At 39.7% G+C, this 16,596-nt stretch overlaps 1 protein-coding gene across 1 annotated transcript in view; it reads left to right on the top strand.

Annotated features, from left to right (window-relative positions):
• The window catches only part of LOC111875430 (hemicentin-2), a 462,602-nt gene that overhangs the window by 351,508 nt on the left and 94,498 nt on the right, over window positions 1-16,596 (top strand). The window contains exon 15 of the transcript XR_004514196.1: window positions 1,458-1,524. The gene's annotated coding sequence lies outside the window, so the exon portion shown is untranslated. The remainder of the gene's footprint in view (window positions 1-1,457; window positions 1,525-16,596) is intronic.

Here is a 16,596-nt window from a genome sequence, read left to right as displayed (position 1 = left end):
TTTTGTGGTGAAAACTTTATGACAGCGGTCAATTTGAATATATATTACGTGGATCTGATCTAGGTTGATCTGGCTTAGGATCAAGTCCCAAGGAAAGTGTTTAACAGTGCTGTTTAGGAGTCTAATTTGGTTACCACAAATCGAAATTATTGTTTAATTAATGAACTTGTTTTTGTATTGATTAGTTTCTGAGCATGTTGTCATTATGTGATCATTGATGTCATCATTCTAAAAAACAAAACAAGAGTTGAAACGTAGGTAACAGTGAGAGATTATGGGGAGTCCACATGACACCCACGTCAAAATATTACTCCGCGAGACGAAGGCTTTAACGTCCATGGTTAAAGTATCATGCATTTATCATTCGTATATTTGCTGCTGAACTGTTTTGAGTGTCACCTATGCTGACAAATTAGCCTTCGAAACGAAATTACACTACTTTATATTGCATTCACAGTGATTTAATTGCCTCTCTCAGTACCCGTGTCTATATGCGACTGGTTATTAAATCACTCTCATTTCATTTATGTTATCAGCGCTACTTGAAAGTCGATATTTGGTTCTGTTGCACTGATGACGGAACATATTAAATTTAAAGCGCAGCGGAGCGTCCAAATAATAAACGCATGGTTGTGGACATGACTTAGCGTCTTGCTTTGCAGTTCAAAACTACGTAATGCATTAATTCTTATGTTGTATCTATCGTAGTTACATCATTGAACAAATCATTCTTTTTCCTTGTTGGTGCCATATAAGTCATTTGAAGCCAACTTCACATGATTTATAATTGGAATAAGCTGTTTGTATCCCAGTGCGTTACTGTAAAGTATGTGCTCAAAAGTAGAGTGACTTATGTAAGAATAATCTGGTTCCGCAAAGAGTGGGTGAGTAGCTTCTGAGAATGGCCCGCTGCAGATTATGTATAGTCAGTCGCTGTCAGTGGTATTCTCTGTCATGTGAAGGCAAAATTTAATATTTTATTTCATATTACTTAAAAATAATTTTTCTGAATTCATGCGAACAGCAAGAAGAAGGTTTGGTTTTTAATGTCCACATGCGTGTCATATAGTAGGAGGGAATTCAACGATGCCGTGGAAGGTATAAGACAATAAATTAAGCTTCATAACATATACAGTACGTATCACATCCACGGAATTTGGAACTCATACCTTTTGGAAAATTTAGCATTTCGATTATTAACATCGTTAACTTAAATGTTCAATCCACTATTAAATTGAAATAAATATAAATTTCGATGGCGTATAAATTTCCCGGAAAACGTGTTATGTTAAGTTCGCTCAACTGCTAAACTCTTCAAGACTGGACTTAATAAACGAATTCGAACAAGGTTTTAAATAAAGTTTATATAAAATATTTAATATATAATATTAATAGTATATGAATATAAGCGTTTACATTTTTCATTAATTTAATACTCGTAAATGTGTTACTTACAGATTGACTGAAAATAAACAGAGATCTTGAGAAATAACTTCTTGGTCAGTTCTGGAAAGCAGAGAATTGGTGAGTTTAATGTTTGGTTCCTTCACAAATCAACTATGCTTGAAGTAGCTTTTGTATCGATTTCAGTTTTATTTTCCTTACATATCTGTTTTTTTTTATTTTTATTTTACACATGTATAATTAGATCTTTGCTAGCCTAATTTCACAATTTGTTTGCTGGATTTGTGTATATATGTATGTTAAAGTGTTTTGTTACATATTTTGTTGATAATTTGGTATCATACTGAATCCAGAACGTCACACATGACATGAAACTTCATTTATAGAGAAACACCCTGTAATGTCACCAGATATGTCACTTTAGTTCAAATCTACCCGGATGTTTACATGAGTGTTGTGTGTGAATTGAAAGAATGAGCAAAGAAATGCTTTACAAGCTCCGATAGGTTGGAATTTGAATAAATAGAATGGATCATGCATTGGAGCTCTTAGTAGTGATACGACGAATTGATATTGTAGAGAAAGAGGAACAGAGAGATAATTCAGTATATGTACAATTTTACGTACCATGGGCTGGAGTGTTGTCCCCCTCTCTGTAAGCCTATTATATCAGAAGGTGGTGCAAATCTGATACCCTACAGAGCTTTAGATATTTTAAGCTGGTTCTACACGGGACATCAGTGAAAATGTGTCGGCCTTCTCGAATTTGCAGTAGACATTTTTTCAGACTTTTCCTTTACGATATATCGTGCCTTATTGACGGTGGTGGCAATATTTAACTGCATATTCGAATATTTAGTTGCATCTAACCAACAGCACAGAAACCACTCTGAATGGAGTCATAATTTATGTTGCTTAGAATGTCATTAAACAACATAGATATGGCACTATATAAAATATCGTGTATTGTTCATGTAGGTCATTAAATATATATGAAATGGAAATTGTAGAGCATAGGGCGTTATATTTTTATCGTATGCTTCAATATTTATTTGAGAATATGTTTATATTATGCAGTTATGGACCCAAACTTAACACAGATCACAGGTAGAGATTCCAGTGACAAATTTCTTTGAAACACTTTATGTAATATTTGTATAAAGAATATGTGAAAGGACAGATAAAATCTTCCAAAAATCCTTTGTCCAACGAACACAAAAACTGCAAGTGTCTCTTGGAAGGCATATCTATCTGTACGTTTAAATATTCATATTTTGTCAACATAGCTTAAAATATATTATTAATATACAGCAGTCAACACAACAAATTCGTAATAAATAAACCAATATTACTCACATACGGAAAACCTCCACGTGATATGTAACTAACCATTTACACCATACAATATGACTAAACTTCACTCAAATTTGAACCATATTAGAATATCTATTTTCATAGATAATGTGACGTGGACGGCGCAACAGGAAGTAGGGGTCGCGTGAACTCTGCGTTTCCGTGAGTGACGTCACGTACCCCCACTCCTTCCATCATTACGCAAAGCTCGGTAAACACCTCTCACCGCTAGGCTCTGACGTCACGCAACAAGGGAGGGCGTGCAGCAACTATAGATAGGTAATGCGTAGGTACTCGTAAAGACCCCTGACAACAATGCCTGATATATGTTTCCGAGCAGCAGTGTGTTCTCTATTTTGTCCGTGCCAAGCAATATGACATGGACGGAGCAACAGGAAGTAGTGACGTCACAATATATATTAATAAGGGCCACTTTTAGCTTGTATTATTATTCTGAAGGAAAATTGATCACGGGAGATAAATATATTGAGTTTCCACGTCAAAGCGCAGAAAAATGGAGGCATGTTTTGAAGATCTGATTTTATTCATTTAGATATCAACAGACTGAGAAACTAAGAAGTATCTTTTGATTTCGTAATCATGACTAACTTACGTATAGAATATATCAGATATTTTCCTTAAACTCCGATAGTGTAATAGCATAAATAAAGGACTTTCCGTTAAGAAAATGAGCAAAACAGAAAGGGCAGTATTTACGTGGCCCCATGTAGTTTCGTGACCGTACGGTCGTTTTGTAACATGTCAGTTCCAATTCTCATCAGCATGGCTTGACCCCCACAGACAGTTTCTACGTGTCTCCAACACCGACCGCCATTGTTCCATGACCCTAACCCTTGACCAGTGGAGTGACGCAGGGACAGTGCCGGCTAGAACGAATCAAGAAGAATTTCCATTAGTAAATTGTTTCCCACTTTAATCATCCGAATCTCTCTCTCACACTCTCACTTTCACTCTCTCTCTCTCACACACAGACTTAAAGCAAGGCTGAACTCGGATATCCATACACCAGTGCACTCTTCTCCAAGTATAATTAGAATGATGAGGTCAAGGAGGATGAGGTGGGCAGGGTATGTAGCACGAATGGGGGAGAAGAGGAATGCATATAGGATATTGGTGGGAAAGCCAGAAGGGAATAGACCACTGGGAAGACCAAGGCGTAGGTGGGTGGACAATATTAAAATGGATCAAAGAGAGATAGGATGGGATGGGATGGATTGGATTGATATGGCCCAGGATAGGGACCAGTGGAAGGTTCTTTTGAACACTAATGAACCATCGTGTTCCATTAAATGCTGGGAAATTCTTGAGTAGCTACACAATTGACGGCTTCTCAAGGAGGGCTCATCTCCTTGAGTGAGTGAGTGTTTTAACGGAATAACCCCCCCCCCATAGCGTTATCAGTGTTACTTCTCGACCTTATTTTGGAATGAAACTGTAAGAAATACCAAGATTCGAGAGTAAAGTTTTATCTCCTGCCCTTATGATCACTGGATATGTTTCGACTGTACTCTTGTAATTGAGGTTTTCAAAAGTTGTCTTACGTTCCTGGCTAGGGCGTCACGCTGCGTAATGCCTAATTTAAGCATCCATATAGTCATCTCATGGTGCATGTCACGTCGGTAGCTTTGATTCTGTACACATGCCACACCGCAACATCTCTTTCCGTAATCTCTAGATTCAGTCACCCTTTGCAATACGCTCTTAGAATTATGGATTGTAACATAAGAAATGAAACAATAAAGAATTCCGAGTAAAATTTGAAGTTAGGCAGGATTATATTGAAATTTGGAGCTTATAGCTCTCCTGTTTTTTTTTTTAAGTTTCCGCTCTCTGTTTTCATTTAAATAGACCATGACAGTTACTTCATTTTTTTCCTCTTTTGTGCTACACTTTTGGCCTACCTCAATGAAACTTTCCATTTCACTTCGGTTTACTAGATCTTAGACTTTCGGTAGGATTTCTAGGGCGGGTGATCAGTTCGTCGCTAGGCCTCTACCTGTACACAAACACAGAAAAACGCACATGCACACACGAACACTGAACATCGATGCCCTGAGTGGGATTCGAACCCACGATCCCGGCTTCTGATAGAGCGAAGACAGTGCATGCCTAAGACCGCTCGGCTACTGTGACCGGCAGTGCATAAGAATAATATATAAGAATTCAGCTCGTACCTCACAGGAAACAGATCCGATCCCACGATCCCGGCTGAAGGCAGTGCATTCCTTAGGCCTTTCGGCTACTGTGACCGGCAGTGTATAAGAATAATATATAAGAATTCAGTTCGTACCTCACAGGAAACAGATCCGAACCCACGATCCCGGCTTCGGAGCGAGCGAAGACAGTACATGCCTTAGACCGCTCGGCTACCGTGACCGGCCGTTACCTCATTACCATATATCGGTAATTGTTTGCTGGCCTGTCAGGTGTTATACAAATCAGTCATCAGCTGCACATAGAACTATCATTATGTTACGAATTATAACTTTTTGTTAAGTGATTGGCAAGTGTCTCATGTAGAACGAATTTATTTTCCTTACTAAAACCTCGCGATGCCTAGGACAGAACTGCCAGACATGCAAATTAAATGAACAAAAATGGACTTAGAGAGAATCAAGATGAAATAAATAAGAAACAAGGAGCTCAGAAGAACGTCTCGGATCTGAGAAAGTATAGATATGCTATTATAAGTTTTGAAATTCTTACGGCCCTGGTTTTAAGATTGTTGTCTTGTGGGCTGTGAATCCGTGACTCTGACGGACGTGGCGTATTTCCCCTAAAGGTCGGAGTCCGCCCACAAGATAATGTTCAGACAAAACCCAGAACACAATAATGAGAACTATTATATTTTTGGAACACTCGTAATGAACTTTTGAGTAATCATGAAGTATCATTTCAAAATTTGTATGTAGTGACGAAGCATACGCTTTGCGCATATCAACCAGCTTTGCAAATATCATGAAGAAATGTTTGGGATATTTTAGCAAACACTTTGTAATAAAGCTTTTTAACTTAAAAACTCTCGTTATAAATTGATATAGCTAACAGTTTCGAATAAATAAGTCTAACCCCATAACATATTGCAGCCAGAGTTCTTTATGTTTTTTTTATAAGAAAGGACCCCATGGAACAGAGTCTTTCGTCACAAGATAATATTCGCTCATATATTCAAATAATTCCTCACTTTCGTGATGTCTCATTAATATGATATAGAATGAAGACTGTAAGAGAAATATTATTTTGAAAACCCTACATAAACATCGCAGCTTTCACAGCAGGTGGTCAGTGTTTCTAAGTGAAATACTTCGTCCATTCTACGTCAAAATTTAATGAATTGGAAGAAAAGCAACCGTTTGTTAACTTCATAGTGTTTTTTTTTTTATTATTGACGGATGAACCTAGAGAGAATAGTGGACGATTATGATTCGTTTGAAGAGGTGAATGGCCGAGTCACAATAGTCAGCACTGTGTCACTGCCTCGTTCAGTCATTGAACTGCCATGTGGACAAAAGCACAGTGCTTATGGATAGAGTTGCTTTCGGAACGTGCAACAGGTTTAGGTTTCGCAGTATGCGTTTCAAAAACTACTTCTAGTATATTTCCTTCCTTCCTTCCTTCCTGCCCCTCGGCGCTACAGCTCAGGGTGAGCTTTGGCCTCATGAGCAATCTGCCTCCATTCTTCCCTATTCTTCATCTTTCCTCCCCATCCTTTCGCTTTCATCTTATGGAGATCATCATGCAGATCCTCAAACCATTTCAGCCCCTTCGCTGTTGTCGATTTCCGTTCAATCCACCCATCGGGGACTCTGAACAATTTAGTTTTTATGGTGTGAATTTCTTAGCCTCACGCCCAACCCCCCACCTGGAGGACCAGGGTATTCCTCTTCGTCTGGCCCTTACCCCTTGATCTGTCAGGCATGGGTGACCCTACCAGTAGGTACGCTACCGCCGGCAAAGCTCTCAGGGTCTCAGGTGCACTCAAACCCCACCACTACAATAAGGTGGAGACACTATCGGTGGGGGCTAGTATGTTTACATTCTATAGGCATGGTGTCTGCGTACGCTAGAAGTTGATCGTAAATGAAACAAGAGTGATGTGATGTACTTTCATGTACAGTATTTAACTACGGAATTCTACACATTGGCAGATTGATGACAAAAATCCATCGAGACACATACTTGGTGGCAGATACAGACAAATAATTACCAAGGTGTACTATTAGGCAAAAGAAATAAATAATATTTAACTTGTAGACGTTGTGCAAATCTAAATTTTGCATAGATCACTTTATATGCGCAGAAAGTTGCTGAAGTGGCATCGGACTTTACACTTCACTCTTCAGTAAATCCAACAGGTTGGAACTGGGAGCTCATGGTAGCCTCATATTTGCACATTGTTGTGTGAATTATCTGACTCCACTCTCACACACACACACGCACACATATTCAGTGTCACTACAACCCGTGTGAAACACCACACACGTGACTCTTATCGATTGACATCCATCGAGCACATCAGAAATTGCGTCAGTTCTGTCAAATATGTGTTTTGCTTTGTGCCTCTGAATTGCTTTGGAAGGATTACACTTAATTTCATTTTAGGTTCGTATAATTTTGATATACTTTTTTTATCCGATCATACACCTAAGACCGTGAATAACCAGCTCGAAGCTCCGTCCTTCCACGATATGTCTGTTGTGTCTGATGAGGAGAAAGTATGAAGAGCGTTAATTTTTTGGCGCCAAGAGATACTTTTCTGACGACATTTCTTATCGAGTCCTCCATTCCATCTGATGTGAGTGGTTGCTCTGCTCGCCAGTACATTTGCCCCAGTGATAGGGCTTGTTCGGTTTGTCAGTAAATCGGGAAAGGCAGGCTGTTTTAACTGAATGAAGTACCGCTCTGTGGACACATGTGCCTTATTTGCTGTCTCAGCCTAACATTTATTGATTGATGCGTTAACCATGAGGTATATGTTGATTTGGATTGCAAATGTCATGCTTCTATTGAAAGACAATTTTCCGCGAAAGCTTGAAGACTGTTCGCCGGTCGATCCCTTGACCGTGCACTTACTGAGCTTCTGTTATAATTTCTGCCTAAAACTTAACTGCCCAAATCTTCCCCGCGCGTCAAATTTTAGATGAGCCCCAGTGGACTGGGCCCACTAAGGATAGATACACTTCAGTTACTTAGTTCACTGTAGATGTTAACTTCACTCAGCGATATCGTTGCACGAGGCCTTTGGTTCATGGTCGGAAGGAACTTTGTTAAGAGAATGGCGTAGCTAGTAACGGAGGAGTCGTGGTTCACGCATGCGCGAAATGTGTGTGTGATGGCTAACGCAGGATGATGTAGTAGTAGTGGGTTTGCTGAAATCACTTCCCACTTTCTCTTTGTTGTAAGATGCAAGAAATAAGTCTTCAAACAAGTTCTAACTTCTTCCTAGAAGTAGACAGGAATACTGCTAAAACGTACAATGATGTAGCGACGTCCGAGATTCGAACTCGGACTCTCCAAAGAGCCACAGACTTGGGGCTAGTAGGGCTAGATTGTTGCGTAAAACGTTTACCTCAAATTCCATAATAGTTTTAGGTGTATGCGTGCTTTATCACAATTTTTGTTGCATATTTTCCTGTTATCCCCCTTCGATATAACCTGGTCTCATGCATTTCTGTAGCTGTAGTTATCAGTGGCTGAGGTCAGCTCTTTCTAAGTGAGCCGACAGATGTGTTTTCCTCCTGAGCTTCGGACGGAAAGAGGTCATGTTTCTGAAACGCTGTGTTCTCTAGCATTTAAAATCCCGAAAAATGGACAGTGTCCAAGAGCCCAGTAACTCTGATTGTTATACACTATCGTCAGAACCTTTCATAACCTAAACGAGGAATTCATAAGCCGATTATATTGGAATTCATCAATCAATTGAAAACGTTTTGACGTAAAAAGTATAACGTTTAATTTGTTTCCCCCATTGGCACTACAGACGGAGTGGGCCTAGACCTACCTCCATGAACTTCTCCGTTCACTTCGGTTTTTCTAGATCTTACACGTTCGGTAGGACTCCTTGGGCGGGTGATCAGCTCGTCGCAAGGCCTCTACCTGTACACAAACACAGAAAAACGCACACACCAAACTAAACATCCATGCTCTGAGTAGGATTCGAAACCACGATCCTGGTTTCCAAGCGAGCGAAGACAGTACCGTGACCGGCAACATTTAATTTAGTTATTTAAAATGTCTTATGATACACAGCATAACTTTCATTTTGTGAGAGTCAGAATTATGAGTAGAGGATATTCTCAGCTTCTGTTTTAGTTTTAATCCACTTATTAATGGCTTCTATGGAAGAAAACCCTCCTTTAATAACAAAACATAACTCATATAGTTTAAAGAGTTATAGAGAGATAAAATTCTTCGCAGAATTTCTTCAGACTAAATTAAGTGTATTACCCGTTCTATTGTGTTTTGAGAGCACAAAATTATGTAGTAAGTTTAACGAGTGATAGCTAAATAGGAATTGTTGAGTAATTAATATAAATCTGGTTTTTTTAGTTAACTTCAAATATTCAAGTGAGTATTGTAGGGCTCAAACTACAACCTGAAAATTATTTAAATCAGTAGTATCTCTTTTCCCATTAGTTATCCACTCTGATCCAGCTCACCTTCGAGCCTCGAACCAGGTATTTCTCGAATACGTAGAGGTTGTGCCACCCACAAATCTGAAAAATTGTTGCAATAAATCAAGCCATTACTTGAATGTAGCGGAAATCTAATTTAAACATTTCTATTGATGCATGGGGGAATTTGAAAGGTATAGAATCTTAGCTTTCAAATTTCAAATTAAGAGAAATGTGAAAGGCTAAATGGTAAATGGAAGACAGTAAATTAGCAGAAAGTGTATAAGTAGTGTATAAAATTGGGGATTGGATTGAAGTCGGTCAGAATAGAGTCCAATAGTTGTCTTTTGTCCAAGAAGGTAATAAGCCTTCTGATTTCATAAGAACAAGGATTTTTTCAAGACGTCATATGGTTTGGTAGAAGGATACAAACGTTTGAAAAAGCACGCTACCTTCATTTTCAAAGTTGAAGTTCTGTCCTGAAGATGGAGGCAGCAGGCTCCCCTGAAGACACTTATCTTGATACTCATCACCTGTGAATCTCAAATCTCACACATGGAATTTCGTCACCAGTTGAACAACTGTCGCATTTTCAAGGAAATATTTTATATGGGGTTACGTATATCCAAAAACCTGACTTAGTATGTCAAAATTGCACCTTCAGTGCCGAAGAAAAGACCAACCAAAAAGCCAACATGAAGCTTGTAGAAAACAAACCTCTCTCTTTCCTACTGAAACTTCTCTTAATTTTCATCGGGCTACACGAGCCTATATCCCAGAAGAAAGTACTGTTCGTAACCACCGCTGTGAGAACTTCGAATTATATGTACCATGTTGACTGTTTGCACGGCGCTTCTTCCTAGACCGATCTGTAGGTTGATATATACTACGTACATATGCTCTACTGCAGCACGAGGGATACAATCCGGTCCCCATTCACAAAGCTATGTTAAGCCCCTAGGACATGCTACTAGTATGGTAGAGATCCGGATTTGAGGTTTTGGGAAGATTTTCGGGGGTGGAACCACGTTTGTATGTTCAACATGAGGAGGATTGTGTATGAATTTAACAAGCTTTTAGCTGATGTTCCACACATCACTGCGCAGACGCAGCGTCTGGAGGTTCATGTCAGAGAAATATGCACTTATTTGAATTGCGGATTTCTCAACGGAAAGTTATTTTGTGAATTTCCAAATGAAGAAAAGATTTAATTTGAAATTAAAATACACAATAATAATTTTACATTAATTTGATAGACTTGGAATTTAATATTGTGTTAATACTCGTAGCTCTTGCGATCTGGACCCAGATCGTCCTAATTTGACATTGCAACATGAGGAGATTGAATCATTGAACGTGAAGAGATATTTAAATTTCCAATTATCTGATTAATGGAATAGTTTTACTGACTTGTTGGAGCAAGTTCTTAATTTGTTCGCTAAATGATGTTATTATTTTGAAGATTAATAACATTTAACGGGAAATTATTTTATGACTTTGTATTTGAAATTACATATTTGTTTGCAATGAGTAAGCTTATTTCGAATCAGAAATGTAAATTTTTACTGCCTTACACATTTTTTATTTTTTCTGTCTGTTAGTTGAGAGTCGAGTATATCGTTATAATCCTTAGATTATTCAAATGTTTACTTTCGGGAATATTGGCTTATATTAATGTACCGAAACTACTGTCTTGCAGAAACTGTTCGCCGAGTAGGTTTTATTGCTTTAATGTTATGAAGGCACCGAAAGCAGATAATAATAATAATAATCTCCCATCAGTGTTGTGAAAGAGTTCCAAGTTTGAAGATTACTATATTCTGTAATGTGACGCCGTATAGTTTCATACATAAGTACCAGCGTGTCGGAGGTACATGCTGCCTACTTCTTCAGGGTAGATGGAAGGCAGCACGTTTATTCAATCATTGATACCAATCTACCAAACAACACTGCTTCAAATCGCGTAAGACGGTACTTTGCATAGTTTCAGCCATGCGAACCGCAAGTCTTAGTTACAAGCAGGCCTACGTTTCCCCTGCATGTCCTGACATCCTAGTTCCTGAATCGTATTCCTGAAAGCGATTGAGCACACAAAGCCTCTTGAGACAGAGTTCCTTGTGAGATCGCAAAGCAACATTCAAGCACCAATATTCGTAATAATAGAAATCACAGTGCCTCCTTCCCCTCGGTACATTTAATATGGAACAGCAAGGATGATGATGATAATGAATTAATTGACAACTCAGCGGGTGGCACTCAACCTTTGAACTCCATGTTGTTCCAAGAACTGTAGTCTGTGCTTGCTGTGAGTCACTTTTAAGAGCATTGATTGGCATGATAATATGCTGTGGTATATTTTCGCAAAGTAAGTATTGTGGAGCCGGTCACGGTAGCCGAGCGGTCTAAGGCATGCACTGTCTTCGCTCGCTCGGAAGCCGGGATCGTGGGTTCGAATCCCACTCAGGGCATGGATGTTTGTGTGCGTTTTTCTGTGTTTGTCTACAGATAGAGGCCTTGCGACGAGCTGATCACTCGCCCAAGGAGTCCTACCGTATGTGTAAGATCGAGAAAACCCGAAGTGAACGGAGTTCATGGAGGTAGGCCTAGGCCCACTGGGGCTGTAGTGCCAAGGAAAAACAAAAGTGTTGTGGAACCATGGAAAGAGGCATCTCCAAGTAACAGCTGTGTAAATAGGCGAAAGTACAATAGCCTTTGCTGGGGAACAGCTCTGTGAACACTTAGTTTCTCCGGCAACGAGAGAATAAGCAATAACGGAAGAGACATTTTCTGTACGCTCCCTTCTGGAGCTATATATTGAGGACCAGTTGTCACTTCGAGACAGTCTTGAGACTACAGAAGAGTGGGAGGTTGGTGTGAGATGGACGCCAGCCTGCGGGGACGTGAGCCCGGGAGCAGAGGAACGTCCGCTTTTGGAAGATGTTACCAAGAAGAGTAATTAAGACAGTGACTGAGTGTGATAATGATTTGTAAAGTGCAGTCAAAAGTTGGGTAATAAAGTGACCAGTAAATTTGATTACAAATCCAAATCTCGTCTATCATCAAGCAAGCACATGACAATATATTATGAAATTATTATGTGTTAGAGACAGGTTACGGATTATGTTTCAGAATCTTGTTATGCCTGTAGTAAAACACAAAGTAATTTGTGATAGTTATGAAATAATGTAGATTTGTAGATTTCTAAAAGCAATTCTGAATAGAAATAAATGTAGGAAAAAAAGGGGGAACAGATCGGCCATAATGTTCGAAGCGATGGCCGCGCCATAGCTCAAGCGGTTAGTCTCTGGCTTCCTACCGCGGCGGCCCCGGGTTCGATCCCGGGTCTGGTCAAGTGGGATTTGTGGTGGACAAAGTGGCGCTGGGGCAGGTTTTCAAAGGGTACTTCGGTCTTCACTGCCAATCTTCATTCCACCAATTGCTCCAAAATCACCCTCACCTATCATCTGGAGCTGGTACAATAGGCCAGAAGTGGCCGCAGTACAAAGGACTTAGTCCCACCCCACTAGCAATACTAAAAAAAATAATAATTTTTGAAGCGAGAACGTAAAACAAAATTAAGCAAAACAATCTGTGAATGCGTGTAAAATTACAGATTACAATAAACAACCTAGAAAATATTGAGAATCTGTTCTTGTGGGAAATTTTGATCAAAGTAATAGTAGAGATATTAAGATATCTGTAATTTTTCTTAGTGTGATTAGAGTTTCGTTTAGGGAAGTCATGTTTAACTGTACATGCATGTAGAGCTTTGAACAACTTGGATGCAAGAACGGTCTCAAACGAATTTCATGTGGGGAAGGGGGGGGGGAGGTGAACCCAAAGGTCTGGATGACATTGCGGGCCACTGTGATCTTGATACGTTTAGGGATCTCAGCTGAACACAAGAAGTATCTTTCTATTGCATTTCGTAACATTTCGTTAATTTTTCTTCTAGTTGTCTTATATTAACTGATGAGAAACTAATGAGACTATATGGGGCCTATTACTGAATATTTAGTGACTCAGATCTCTGCAATTTCATAATAATTTCTGCATTATGGAACAGACCACTACCGTGCTATTATTGGCTTCTCTGTCAGCAGATTCTTTTACATTGTAGAGAAGTTAATGGTATTCTTTATAGAAACATTTAAAAGTTTTGTGAATTAACTGAGGAGCATATTGTGACGTGTATTTCCATTGCTAGGCAACGACTCGGTAAACATATTTCTCATGTTTGTTGTTCTGAAGTTAAAAAGAGTCTAAATATGTGAATACAAGGCGAAATAATTTTTATCTTAGGTGTAAGATCTGCACACCTCTCTATTCATATATGAAAATCGATATAAACGACTACCACGCTACGGTGCCTTCGTGACGTGTATTTCCATTGCTAGGCAACGACTCGGTAAACATATTTCTCATGTTTGTTGTTCTGAAGTTAAAAAGAGTCTAAATATGTGAATACAAGGCGAAATAATTTTTATCTTAGGTGTAAGATCTGCACACCTCTCTATTCATATATAAAAATCGATATAAACGACTACCACGCTACGGTGCCTTGGTTTCACTGTAGATGATAAATATTCTACTGCAGTACTGCTACCAAAATATTCGCCGTTGCTGTGTATATAAGTTCCTTTATGGTAGAACCCTTAGTTGGTGGAAGATACAAAACAAACTAGGTATGAATACAGGAGCGTCCAGTCTCTCTGTTCAAAACGTAATCTGTCTCTAGAAGTTAATTTAACATACTTCGCTCAAGCGAATATGAAAGCATGCAAAGGAGCTTTGTTCTTAATGTCTTTAGCGTCCACCATTTTAGGGATGTAATATAAAGTGTAAGCTTTGTCCAGTTGGTTTAATTTCCTCTTCCCTGCTAATGAAACATCAGGTTAAAGAGAACCTCGTTCTGGCAGCAAAGACATCGTCAGCAGCGAGGAACCAGGAGGTGGCCGTAGTGCTGGTTATACTACCTGCAGGTCACATGAAATACCCCATTTTTTAAAAGACCTCTCTGAACAACATTCTGAAGTGGGCTTATACCGCTTAGTCATTAGCCTGCAGTTCACAGTATGGGCATATAATTATCCTTCCCCCCCCCCCGTGTAACAAAATTTGCGGTTTCCATAAATCGAACTTAGGGCCCTAGGGAGCAACAGATTTGCTTGAGGTTCCTGAGGTAGGATTTTCAGTGGGTCAGGATTCCACTGACTTAACGTAGTTCTATTATATTCCTTCTCCTCCATATTATATTGTTGAGAAACTGACTTAAAAATTTTAGACATCAGCTTTTATATCACTCAGAATGCATAATTCCTAAAGATTCTCATAGTCTATGTCGCGGTATTGTAGTTAACAGGGCATTGTTACATACAGAATATGTAGTTAACGTAATTATACACTGTCAAACCAGCCGCGCGGTGTAAGGCATGAACTGCCTTTGTTCGATCTGACGCTGGGATCGTGGGTTCGAGTCCCACTTAAGGCATGGATGTTTGGTGTGAGTATGCGTTTATTCTGTGTTTAGTTAGAGGCCTTGGGCCGAGCTGATCACTCACCCAAGGAGTCCTACCGTCTGCGAGAAATGAATACGATAATTACGATACTGAATAAGAGAACTGGGCCCTGAATGGACTGAAGGAGCAATTGGGAAAAAACACTGTGACACCAACGAACTCTGCGGCATGAAGGCGCTGTTCATAATGATAATAAAGTAACCAGCATGAATCAAGATTCAGACTAGATATAATGAGTGGGAAGGTTCATGTTTTTTTTTAAATTCGCTTAGATGGGGGTGGAGCCCTACTGGGTCCACTCGGCACGGCGGCCACTGATTGGCCTATTGTAGCCTGCCCCGGGTGATTATGATGGAGAATTTTATGGGATGAAGATTGGCAGGAGAAACCGAAATACTCGGAAAAAAACTCGCCCCAGCGCCACTTTGTCCACCACAAATCCCACTTGACCAGACCCGGGATCGAACCCGGGCTGCCGCGTTGGGAAGCCAGCGACTAACCGCTTGAGCTATGGCGCGGCCTTTTCATGTGTTTGCTTCACGGTTTCAGGCCAGTTCCAAGATACTGCTCCTAAACTAATGTTATTTCTGGCCCATCCAGTCTGACTTGACAGAGATAATCGTTCATTCCGTGGGTGTCCATTGCACTTCAAGCCCTTCTGAGCATGCAGGAATATAGGACGAATTCTTTTGATCATAACATATCGTATATAACTACCATAACATCGAAGATGTATAGTGGCAATTGAGATTTGAAGATGATTTCGTATGGTCATAATGACATTTTAATTTCTCCTCTCCAATAAAAAGTAAATACTACAGTAAATGACACAAATGTAGTATGTTTACGTGCTACATCATTACTGCATTTCTTTTGAACACATTTGCATAGCACTTCCTTTTCAGTATAAACCATCTGTGCATATGCGAAAAACGAATGGAGTTATAATCGTCTAATTGTGAATGAATATTCTTCGACATTTCAGTTGACTCTCAACGGACTACACGTCGTTTTATTCCAGAAGATAAACCTCTGCAGATTATGCTTTCATTACATTTCGTGTACTGATGACAGTAACGTGTTAACGGGAAGGAATTAAGAACCATGTCGACGGTTTTTAATTGTCGCTGAAATAAGAGACACAAACAAAACACGTCTTATTTCCCACCAAATTTTGTTATTACGCAAAAAATCGTGTTAATCAAACTAGTATCACACAAGCTGCATATTACCACCTGCTGTATGGTGAAAACAAAGTGCTGCAGTTTTAAGTCAGGTTGTGAGTTGCTATTAGAAATCCTTCTTTAACGGCTTGCAAGATCATTAGATCAGGATTAAGGATATGGGAACATCAATTGAAAAGATTCCTGCTGAATCGAGTGAAGACTGATTCACTAGAATGCTGGAAAGGCAGACCCATTTTTTGTATGTAAATCTTAGGCCGCGCCTTAGATCAAGCGGTAAGTCGCTGGCTTCCCACTGCGGCAGCCCGGGTTCGATCCCGGGTCTGGTCAAGTGGGATTTGTGGTGGACAAAGTGGCGCTGGGGCGAGTTTTTTTCCGAGTATTTCGGTTTCTCCTGCCAATCTTCATCCCATAAAATTCTCCATCATAATCACCCGGGGCAGGCTACAATAGGCCAATCAGTGGCCGCCGTGCCGAGTGGACCCAGTAGGGCTCCACCCC

This window comes from Cryptotermes secundus, unplaced genomic scaffold (genome assembly GCF_002891405.2).
Source record: "Cryptotermes secundus unplaced genomic scaffold, Csec_1.0 scaffold253, whole genome shotgun sequence".
Classification (NCBI taxonomy): domain Eukaryota; kingdom Metazoa; phylum Arthropoda; class Insecta; order Blattodea; family Kalotermitidae; genus Cryptotermes; species Cryptotermes secundus.
This window is presented reverse-complemented; position numbering and strand designations above follow the sequence as displayed.